Raw genomic sequence first — 12,452 nt, forward strand, 5'->3', positions numbered from 1 at the left:
TGGAACTATGCAGGCACTCCTCCAGCCTCCGGCACTATTCCCTCTTTTAAACAAACATTAAACCTCACCAGTCAGTCCACCATCATTGCAACCCCTTTAAGATACTTTGCATGACACCCATCTAACCCAGGTGCCTTACCTGCTCTCATTTTAATAGCTGCTTTCACCTCATCTTTCCTTATTTCTCCTCTATTTTCCTTATTCATCATTGTAATTTTTTAGTGCTTCCCACTATAACTACCTTTCCCTCCCTATCTTCCTTCACATCTAGCAACTCCCTAAAATACTCTGCCCAATAATGTACAGTACAATAATACTGTCTGGAAATCTTTCTATCTAAAAATCAATAGGCCTCTTTCCTCTTATAAGGGAGGGCATACACCTACTCCCACCTGTCCCATCACCCATTTCCCTTTCATCTTAGCTCTTGTGGATGAAGGATCATCCTTGTTCAGGTCAGAAGCAGTGCAACAAGACAGTACATCCACTGCAAGACAACCCACTTCATTTAAACAGCTGGAAATAGTTACAAGAAATTAATTGAAAGACATACAGTGCATGTCAAAGGTTAATATAACAATCATTGAATCTTGTTCAATTAAGGCAGAAAAAACATGGATAATTTATCTGTTTATTAATTGACAAGGTTACAAGTACAGTCCCTGTACAATGGGACAACTTCTTTTGAAACATTTTACCCACTTCGCTGGAATAGTTAACCAATTTTTGTTTGCATAAATGCTCCAATAGGTCTACCACCATTCCTTGTTCTCATGGACATAGCCTCAACACTTTAGAAAGTTGAACATAGTTGCACTCAAAAAATACCCAAAGATACTCTACACTAATTCACCTCATTCTTAAAAATTTCCCACTTTATCAGGTTTTTGCTTCTTGTGCTCATTCTTTGATATAAAATCTCGTGTTTACTTGGACAATGACTTCAATTAAGGACCTCATCATAATGGGAGGGGCATGAAAAATATAAATACAAACAAAAATAAATATTGCTTCTTCACTGGATCACCTCAGTGTTTCTTTAACCCGTAAACTGCAACATCCATCATATGATGAACAGCATGTAACTGCGACATATACCATATGATGCAAAAGCTATATTTCACTCCTGTGTCTTAAAATAAAGTTTGGCATCACAGGGTGAATGCAGCTACATACTTGACCTACCCACCCACACATCCCATAATTCTCCTCAGACATAATGGAAGGGGTAAGGTCGGTCACTTACACACAACCCACAACCCTCTACTTCTTGTGATGCAAGATCCAAAATAACTTACACAAAAACCATTCCTGAACTGGAAAGAAACAGTGGACAATTCAAATAAGTAGTGGTGAGGAACAGTGTCAAAAACTATAAAAAAGAATGTACGGTGACATTCTGATTACCGTGTCCAATATAACGGCACCTTTTGACAACCCCATTTAACAAAATTAAATATAAATATTAAAATGCGGCAATGCTGATATTTGAATTTTGCATGTGCTCTCGGCAGCTGCCACCCCTGATGACAATTTGATGAAGAAGGCTTTTTAGGATTCCATATGGCTACAGCTTCAGGACATCAAGCAGAACAACCAAGATAGCTGGCTCATCACACCCCTGCATCGCATCCTATTTACCAAGTATGGACAGAAGAAATTGAAGAGTGGTTACAAGCAGACATCAATGAGCCTATTGTAGAGGAGATGATAGATGAGGCCATAGTCTTCATACCCCTACCTGCAACACCCTACCTGAGCAAATCTGATGAAGAGGAGGAGAAGGAAGCTCACAAAGGTCTAGCTAAGTTTGTTTTCTTTATGGAGGACAGTGATCACTACAATGCTTCGGAGGGGCTGTTCACATTTTGATGAACTACTTTCTTACCAAAAAGGCCAAATCTTGCAGGCAGACAGATATCAAGAAGTTGTTTGAGTGCACAGCACGCAGGAAGAGCTTGGCTCCTATTCCTGCCCCTTGTCCAACAACCCTCCCACAGGCAATGGAAGATGACGATACCCCTGGAACCAGCACTTCAAGATCAGCTGTTGAGGCAGTGTCCCACCCCTTGCCTTACTCTTCTGACTCGGAATAAGTGTTTGATTTACCCTAAGAGAATGCAAAAAATTATAAAACAGAAAATATAAAAAAAAAAAGTTGCGTCCAAGTGATTTCTTTTTCATTCAACGTGTGTTCATTTGTTTGTAGGCTAAGAGAAAAAAGAAAAGTTGTGTGGAAGTGATTTCTTTTTCGTTAAAAGTGTATTCCTTTGTTTGTAGGCTCATTTGCAAAAATAAGGTAGGTTCCAAGGCAGGTTCATTTGTTGATTAACACTATTCTATACAACTGTAGTTTGTTATGTTAATGTTATTTGCAAGGTTTAGGTAGGAAATTAAATGGATTTTGGGTGGTTCTATGCTTTTTAAAGGGTATAACCCAGTACAACAGCATATTTGATTTAGCAGCAATGGAAAAGTCCTGTGATAGCCGAATAATCAAAACTGCACTATGTATGACCTCCGCTCACTGCCCACTTCCTCCTACTGACAAAATGCACAATTTTGCTACATTGCCATACCTGAACTAAGGCAAATAATTAACTAATATTTGGTGTTCCTACACTTTTTGATACAAACTTTCATTTTATAACAGTAAAACTTTATATGTATGTAAAACTTTCTTTGGAGATTTTTTTTACTATGAAAAATTGCACACCACAGGTATGACCGATAAAACCTTCTGCTGCAGTTATCAGGTTAAAGGTAAATATCAGTGAAATAAAAGAATCTAAATGCATTTTCTGAACAGGAATTTTCAGAGTAAAAAACAATAATTCCCAGTACATTAACACTAAGATTAGTATTTCTCTTAACCTCTTGAATACAAATCAAATTCTCACACACAGTGTCGGATGCCTAATTTACGATGATTCGATGATGCATCAAAATGCTCTCGCTATAAAATATAAACTCACTGCTGTATTACTCATTCTCTTTCACTCTGGGTACTAATAAACATAGAAAATGTAATCAAGCCAGTTCATAGAATTTGGGGGTACCTCAGCCACAACTAAAAAATAAATATAATCAAGACATCTTGCGACACTGCTTCTGATCCAGGGCAGTGGACAGGATGCAGGGATGACCCGTCATCCAGGAGGTGCCACGATAGGAGGGAGGGAGGAGGGTGTAGGGGAGTGGAATATATGGGAAATGAAATGGGTGGGAGTAATTTCTATGCCTTTTTCTTTTTGGCTACCCCCCGTGTAAGGGGGAAAAAGCCTTTGGTATATGTATGTATGTATGTAAGACGCCGATGTCAGCATCCTCGTCTACCCACTCGCACTTCATGACACCTACATTGGCGTAATCGCATGGAAGAAATTAACAAAAATAACACAGTAAACTGACACAAAATAGTTCTAAATGTAACACATTCCTCTACTCGTTCACATTTTTAATAAAATTTGCTGAGTAAACAAACTTACTAAACTACCATTAGTCCCCATTATTATACACATCATCACTCACTACACTTAAAATGAACACTTTTCCAACAAAGCCATCAGTCTCTATGAAATACACGGTATAAAGAAGTATCACACATAAAAGATCCGATGGTTTCTGTACAGACTTCTACATCGTCTGTGCCTGAACAACTGGTGTGCTTATGGGAATGAAGTTCCTAGCTACCTATGGTAAGCCCCAAGTAATTATATTCTACAACACTGATACACTGAACATCATCAATAGCAATCCTCCACAATTTTGTTTATGGTGTCCTTACATTTTCATATTTCTATTTTCATTTCATCTTATATATTTTCATCCAGTTATACACAAAGATAATTTTCCCTTATATCCTACTTCATCATACTTTTGTCATTCACGTAAGCTTAATCCCTTCACAATGAAAGATAATTTTCCCTTATATCTTACTTCATAATACTTTTGTCATTCACGTAAGCTTAATCCCTTCACAATGAAATTCCAACTATCTTTTCATTTGTTTCATTTATGCTTTATCATCCTATTTTACTCATGAAAATTCTTGCTTACAGACAACAGCAACAGATGCGTGGCCACATACAGATATGGACACACCCACACACTGATACAAGCCAGGTAACTAATATAGCCACCACCTCAAAAGTTAGGCTAGTTATATTTGTTCCGGTAACTACTGCAGGGGTTAATTTCCTAGGTATTGGCTGGGAGACCTAGGACCATCAAAACATTGACATCATACAGCGTTTATCACTCCCATCAAGGCCATAAACAATGCAAGTCATACCAAGAAACACATGAAAGAAAGAAAGAAAGAGAGAAAGAGAGAGAGAGAGAGAGAGAGAGAGAGAGAGAGAGAGAGAGAGAGAGAGAGAGAGAGAGAGAGAGAGAGAGAGAGAGAGAGAGAGAGAGAGAGAGAGAGAGAGAGAGAGAGAGAGAGAGAGAGAGAGAGAGAGAGAGAGAGAGAGAGAGAGAGAGAGAGAGAGAGAGAGAGAGAGAGAGAGAGGGAGGGAGGGAGAGAGAGTGAGAGAGGGAGGGACAGAGAGAGAGAGAGAGAGAGAGAGAGAGAGAGAGAGAGAGAGAGAGAGAGAGAGAGAGAGAGAGAGAGAGAGAGAGAGAGAGAGAGAGAGAGAGACCCACAGACCCACAATGGAAATAAGCTTACATGCTTTTTGTGTGTTATCCTCAGCAATTGTAATTGTTATTTCGAACTATGTGTTCTTTTCACTATCTGCACTTTATGTACACTGATTCATTGCCAAATGTTGTTGATGTTGCTGTTGTAAGGCCAAAGAAAAATATTAAAATATGAAAATACTGGGGACATTATCAGTCATCAATCCATTGCCTTATTTCTCTTTTGCAGATGTGCAGCTTCCAGGAAACCAGTCTTGGCCACCAATTTAGACCATAACACTCAATAAAAAGATTCTGCATTGTTGTCCCAATGGAACGAGTCTAGTACAAGGTGCTCTGTCTTCTGTGCAGTGGGTGCATCTGGGGCAATTAATGTCAGGTGCCAGGTTGATTCTGTGTTGGTACAGTTTTAGTGTGGAGTGGTGACCTAAATGTAGGCACGACAGTCAAATTTTTGTTTGTCTTGCGAGTCTTTTCTCTACTGGGTTGATTTCTAGACAAGTTTGAATAAGTATAGAATTGTGCAGTTTACTCCAGAGCATGTTTTGTGATGTCTACTGATGGAAAGCTAAAGCTGGAGACAAGTCACAAATTGCATTCAGAAATTTGGAAAAAGATGTCTAGAATGTATGTTGTGGGATAGAATTATTGACGTGAATGTCGAAGGAAAGATATATAAAACAACATTTTGACTGACTCATATACGGAGTGGAAATATGAGGAGTAAAGAAGCAGGAAATGAAGCTGGATATTACAGAGATGAAGATGATCAGCTGGATGTGCAGGTTCGAAAATGAATAGAACTTGGAATGAAAAAATCAAAACCACAAAGGTACAAGAATTTTCAAAGAAATTATAGGAAAAAAGGAGGACATAGTACGGGCATACCATGAGGGGGGACAAGTCATGTAGGAAGAAGAGTAATGGGAACGGAGGTGGCTGACAAAAGAGACTGAGGAAGACTAACGAGATTATGGAGAGAATTTGGCATAATTTTAACAAGACAATTGGAAAGAATGAGTTGAGTGGTAATGACCAGTCTGAAATGCCAACCCTACACAGAAGCAGGAGAGGGAGAAAACAAAAGATGAGACAACAGATATCTCCCACAAGTGATGAAACAAGTAATCTTACAAGATGGATGTCAAAGAATCATCTTTCCCGTCCTCTACCTTCAAAATCTATCAACACCTTCATCCATATCAGAAAGTCCAGCCCCAAATGACTGATGCTTTGTCTCTAGACAAGGATCTATCCATTTTGATTTTACTTTTTTTTTTACATAAGAAATGGTGACAATCCCTAACTGCTCCCTCCCTCATACTGACTATGAGCTGGTGTCACAGAAAGTTGCACATTTATACAATACAGCCAAGTTAAACCTCACAGCTGGCTTAATTCAATGGAACAGACACCTGATGTCATTCTCCCACCTTCTTGTTCATCCTCACTACCTTCCTTAAAGTAATAGTGTCTGCCTTCCTCTCTCTTGCCACACCACATACCACATCACCTCCCTTTTTACAGCTGGGATATGATTGTGATAATAACGTGTAAAGCAGTACAAAGCAGCATATATTTTTTTTATAAGCAACTTATTTTTGTGAATGAAAAAAATAGTTTTGTAACCCACACTTGATGGCCCCAAAAAATGTGCAGTCTCAGGACTACAACCCCTGCACTACATGTATTCTTGTCAGAAATTTAACTTCACATTATGCAAATGCTGCACTACATAACACTTATGGGAATGCATCTATCAAGTGAATAAAAAATTACCAGCATATTGTGAAAAAAGTTAAGTTCTTTGTTACAATGCAGACTTTAACTGAAAATGAGACATTAATCACAAAAATATGGATACAGGAGCAAAATACGACAATATAAGTGCAACTACCCATGCAACAGTAAAACTAAAGTAACATGAAATCTAGTACCAGTCAAGTAGAAAAGGAAGAGGAAGAGGAGTAAAAGAGAGAGAAAAAGTAAGACCAAGAGGAAGAAGAGCAAGAGAAAAAAAATAATAATAATTAATAATAATAATAATAATAATGCCTTTACTTTACTTTTTTAGAAATGTCCCCTGTGGGGCTACAGGGAAAAGAATGCCTGGTCCCAATCCCCATCCCAAGGGGGGTGGAGTGTATTTAGGGATGGAATGGGTGGGAATGGTTTTATGCCTTTTTCTTTTTGGCTACCTCTCTTGTGAGGGGGAAAAAGCCTTCGTATATGTATATGTATGTATGTAATAATAATAATAAATAAATATATAAATAGATAAAAATAAAAATAAATATCTCGTGGCAAACAAGACATTATAAATATTTGTTCATGCCTCACTTTGACTACACCAAAATTAACTCCATAGAATAAAGCAACAAAGCACCATTTGTGTAAATTCTAGATATTCTATACTCTAGACTGGTGGTTCACAAGAGGGGCACATTCCCCACAATGAGGCAATTTGATTCTTAAAGTGTGCAATTTGAGAACGAGTTATTAATAGTGAATTTTTTTCTATTGAGTATGTGTGAGTTAACACATACAGTGCATATTCAGAATGCATTTGTAAAAATATTTTTGTGTGTATCTGTACATGTGTAATTATACATGTACGTACATGTTGCAACCAGCCATCCAGTGTCCATGCAATCCACAAAGATTCCAGACCAGAGTTGAACTGGTCAGCCATTTCAGACACTACCATTAAGAAGAGAAGAAACACGGAATCATCAGACACAATGTTCCACCAATGATAAAACGAAAATATATGTTATCTCTGTTTCTATATGTTTTTTACAATATGTCACAGGGGAACATCAGGATTTTAAGAGATGTTTAGGTGGGGTATGGCCAAAAAAAAGTTGAAAACCACTGTTCTAGACAAGATATTCTACTCAATATCACGAAATGTAGTATAATGGAACTTGGAAAAAATAAAAACAGAATATCGAGAGATTATAAAATTGGTGAAGAAGAGGTAAAAAAAAAAGTAAACTCTGAAAAAGACCTTGGAGTGATGATCAGCAAAGACTTCACACTGGATAAGCATATCAATAAAATAGTTGGAGAAACCTACAATTTATTGAGGTCAATAAAATTGGCATTAGCCTATTTGGACGAGGAAATGATAAAAAAAAATTAACTACACTAATAAGACCATCCATGGGGGGACGGAGAGGGGGGTCGCCGATTTAATGAAGCGGCCTTGTTGTGTATGTGCTGTGCCTTGCGACACTGCCTCTGACCCAGGGCAGAGGACAAGGTGGGATGACCCGTCATTCAGGAGGTGCTAAGATGGAAGGGAGGGTGGAGGGGAGTGGAGTGTATTTGGGGATGGAATAGGTGGGAATGATTTTATGCCTTTTTCTTTTTGGCTACCTCCCTTGTAAGGGGGAAAAAGCCTTGGTATATATATGTATGTAATAAGACCAAAACTCAAGTACGCAGCAACCCTATGGACACCCAGTACCAAAAAGAATATAAAAAAAATTAGAAAGAATACAAAGAGCTACAACAAAACTGGCGCCAACTCTTTCCAAAATGACATATGAACAAAGACTGTCCATATTAGAATTACCAATTATGGAACAAAGAAGGGAAAGAGGAGACCTACTATCTATAGAATTATGAAGGGAATGGAAATCTTAGATAAGAATGATTTATTGAAATGGGACAATGGAAAAACAAGAGGACATGAAAAGAAACTAAAAAAGATAATTACAGAAGAGATCTGAAAAAAAAAAAAAAAAATAGCTTCCCACACAGAGTGATAGATACTTGGAACAAATTAGACAAAGAAACAGTGTGTGCAAACACTATTCAAGATTTTAAGAAAAAACTTGATGCTGAGAGATACAAAGACGGGTCACCATGAGCATAGCTCCCTTCCCGTATAATACAACTAGGTAAATAAATACATATGCCAAATACTATTAATGCAACATACTACACACTTTTGGGTTTATTCATGCAATAATGAATGATCACTTTAATTATGTTTGACATCAATCTGCACATTTGAAAATTACCTGGCAAATATCTAAAATATATACCTTATGACAATTAATTTTTTTTTTGCTACCTCCCTTGTAAGGGGGAAAAAGCCTTTGGTATATGTATGTACGTATGACTAATGTAAGGTATATCATCTAACAACATGAGTATCACATAATATCACTTGCATAATGTCACCTCTAATCCAAAAATAGAAAGAAAAGGGATACACCACATTGAATGATCAACACTTGTGCAAGCACAAGGAATCCCCTATATATGAGACTCCAATACATGGACAATCGAAGGTATAAAAAGGAAAAAGTGAGGACAATTCCTCTATATCAGTGGTTCCCAAACTGGGTAAATTACCCCCTGGGGGAGGTTACAAATTTTCGGGGGTAATGGAGGGGACAAAAAAATTAAAAATAAAATAAAATAAAATAAAGAAAATATTGCGGCACCCAGCATTAGGATTAAGGTTAACTTAGTATGTATAGTTGTAAAACAGAAAAAAAAAAAAAAATTGGGAACCACTGCTCTATATGAAAAGCATACGCTTCAATGATTAAAAAATATATAATAATGAAATAAATAAGTAAATAAAAAATACAAGAAATGAAGAAAATACTGTACTGAACCAAGTTTACCACACAAGCAACAGCAGCACCAGTCTTGCTACAAAATATGAAAGTGTTTAAAGGTATGTATCCCTTTGGTATACAGGAGAATTACCGTAATGGAACCTCTGTACACTGTTCATTGTCATCACAATACATCAAACACTCAACAAACAAACAAGACCCTATACAACTGGCAAGGATTCAGGTCTACCGCCCACAAATATAACAGAAATCACCGTGAATGTTACTCATTAACGCCTAGTAGCCCTTTCACCATTCCACACTGGCTAATATAAAATGATTTAATTCAAAAGTAAGTCCCTGAGACTGATTGGGACAATTAATGGACTTAAAATTATTTGCCATGGTTTATGAATTACCCTATTCAGTTCCAGGTCCTTTTAAGGGAAATGAAAATACCTGGTATTACATGGAGGAGAAGGAGGACAAAAGAAGAAGACAAAAGAAGAAGAAGACAAAAGAAGAAGACAAAAGAAAAGAAATAAGTGTTAATAGAGGTCACTCTAATCTCAGTTAAATCATACTTCATCATCACGACTACAATCTTAATGCTTTCCCAATCAGATTAAAAATTAATCTGTACAAAATAACCTGTGTCACTGTTATGCATTGCCAACTATATCAATCAAGGTTGGGCTGCTTAGACTTCAAATTAGCTAATCCTTTGGAAATGCAATGAAATGTCACTACTTTTCTTTATTCATAAAACATTGGACAGATTCTTATACATTAAATGGGGTAGATAATTGAGCTGGATAATGTATATAAAGTCAAATTAAAATAGTTCATTACTATTATCAAAACTAGGTTCAAGAAATTGGTTACAATGAAGAGACTGCATTACATGCATAGTGAATTCTTTAGAGGTGAGCAAGAAATTCTATTCATTTGGAAAAAAGAAAATAAAAAAATCTTGGCCAAGTTTGTAATTCCTGAGATAAAATGTTGAAGGGTGAAAAAAACTACTTCTCAGGCAGAAAGAAGAAAGAGGTGCATAGCACTTCAAAAGTACTTTGTTGACAAATGACACTACATCATCCCAGGCCACAGGTAACTGAACAATGGCTCACAGGTTGTATGCAGCTCTTTGACAATTTATGTAAGGTTTGCTCTTTGATAGTTCACCTAAGGCTCACAGGAATATATTGGATTAACTTCTCAGTACATTATAATCAACACAAGTAGGAATATCCTTACATTACCTGTATAGGTTTTCAAGATACACACCTACTGTGATATTAATGCATATTGTTTGTAATTTAATGTTAAAAAAATATTATTCCTTCACATCTTATGGTTTTCAAACTTCTGAAGATTGCTGTAAGCAGTTATTTGGATGGCAATGACCAGTCACATGCCTTATCAAACGATACTTTGCAAATACAACATGCATGGAAATGGGCAAGCTTGCTTACCCTTCAATAAGCTATTTCCAACTTCAACTTCTTGCTTGTGCTTTCTAAGTAAAAATTTTTAGCAGCAAGACCTTAGGAATTTAACAAGAAATCATTATGATCCCAGTTAATATTCTAAACTACTCCTCTGCCTAGACCATAATATGTACCCCTTAAAGCAGTTTTCCAATACTATACACTAGTTTATGTACTTGCAAACTGTTACTAGTTTCTAATTTGTCATATTCATGCTGTACAGATACAATAAAACACTAGTATGTATCTGTTAACGGGTACATTTCCTATGCAGAAAATTTATTCACTTATTCTACAGAAATGCATTTCTGTACCATTTCTCTTCAACAGGTTCTGCAAATATCTAAATTTCAAGAAAATTACCATTTTTCATCATCAATTTCACTCAAATGTTCTACATATACTTAGGACCAAAAGTTCATGTTACACTGGATGCTAGCTCTAAAATTTTGTGAATATTAATTTGAATTCACAAATTTCCTCCACAAAATGCACTCTCTTTATCCTTTCACTGACATACTACATACAACCAAACCTCTTTTTACTCCACCCATCCATCTTATTCTACGTCTGCCCTCCAGAGGAAGACTTTGAATAAAATGGATGGATGAATGGAGTGAAAAGAGCTCTGGATGTATGTCATGCGTCAGCGGAGCAGAGAAGAGAGTATAAGAGATAGGAATGTGTTGACACGATACTGCTCCATAAGAAACTGAATGCATGTATGTGCATGTGTATATTTCCCTAATTATAGTATACAGTATAGGAGCAACACTCACTAGGTCCCATCTCCTATTGTCTAATTTTCTAACATAGACTCGAATTCATGTACATTTCAAAATTAATCTATATATTTGATTTCCTATTATATTTAGACGTGAACTCATGTACTGTTTGAGCTTGGCCTAAATCACCTAAGTTATTCCACATATCTATAGATCTATATGTATTTCTTTACATCCTTTCGACATGTGTTTTTTTTTTAATGCACTTCCATGACCTCTTAAAGCCCTCCCACCTTCAATCAGGCAATCTCTTCTATCAATGCAATCTATCTCCTTCAGTGACCTGAATACTGTAATCATGTCGCCACTTTCCCTTCGATCTTTCCAAATTGGCTGACGCAGACCCAAATTGGCAGTCTTTCCTCGTACGGTTTATCTGCCAGACTGGGGACCAGTTTGGTAGCTGCCCTTGGTATTCTCTCAATCTTAATTATATCCTTCACTCTGTGTGGAGACCATACTTTGATGCATAATCCAGTCTTGGTCATATCAGGGTTTCGATGAGTTTTTTCATCATCTCTTCATGGAATGTCACTTTAACCATCTGCAGTAGTCCATATGTGTCTCCCACAATCCTGCTGTTTTTGTGTGTGTGTGTGGGGGGATCAAGTTTACCTAATTGCAATTAATGGTAGCATACAGTCGCTAAGGGTTGACACGAGTGTTGCTCCCATCTACCACCCTTGTTTCCCTTTTATCTTCGATCCATGATGAGCTAAGATAAGAAGGAAACAAGGGTGATTGAAATATAAATTCATTTGGCATTACCAGCTGAGCGTGAAACAAGTGTGGTGGATGGGAATGGGTTCATGCCTTTGACTTGGCTATCTCCATTATAAGGGGGTAGAGGCCTTTGGCATATAGATACAAATAGTATACAGCGAGTCCCCTTGGGACTGCATCTCAGGATGAACGTGACAACACGAGTTGCAAAGATGGATGGCTGAGAGAGG

The 12,452-nt window shown here is 37.1% G+C and overlaps 1 long non-coding RNA gene across 1 annotated transcript; it reads left to right on the forward strand.

Moving 5' to 3' along the window:
• Positions 1–623: 623 nt before the first annotated feature.
• LOC143025375 (uncharacterized) lies at positions 624–12,180 on the forward strand. Its single transcript, XR_012966386.1, has 2 exons — positions 624–4,125; positions 4,874–12,180. It is a non-coding gene; the product is annotated as an uncharacterized LOC143025375 (long non-coding RNA).
• Positions 12,181–12,452: the final 272 nt, after the last annotated feature.

This window comes from Oratosquilla oratoria, chromosome 5 (assembly GCF_046742065.1).
Source record: "Oratosquilla oratoria isolate Oo_2021 chromosome 5, ASM4674206v1, whole genome shotgun sequence".
In the NCBI taxonomy this organism is placed as follows: domain Eukaryota; kingdom Metazoa; phylum Arthropoda; class Malacostraca; order Stomatopoda; family Squillidae; genus Oratosquilla; species Oratosquilla oratoria.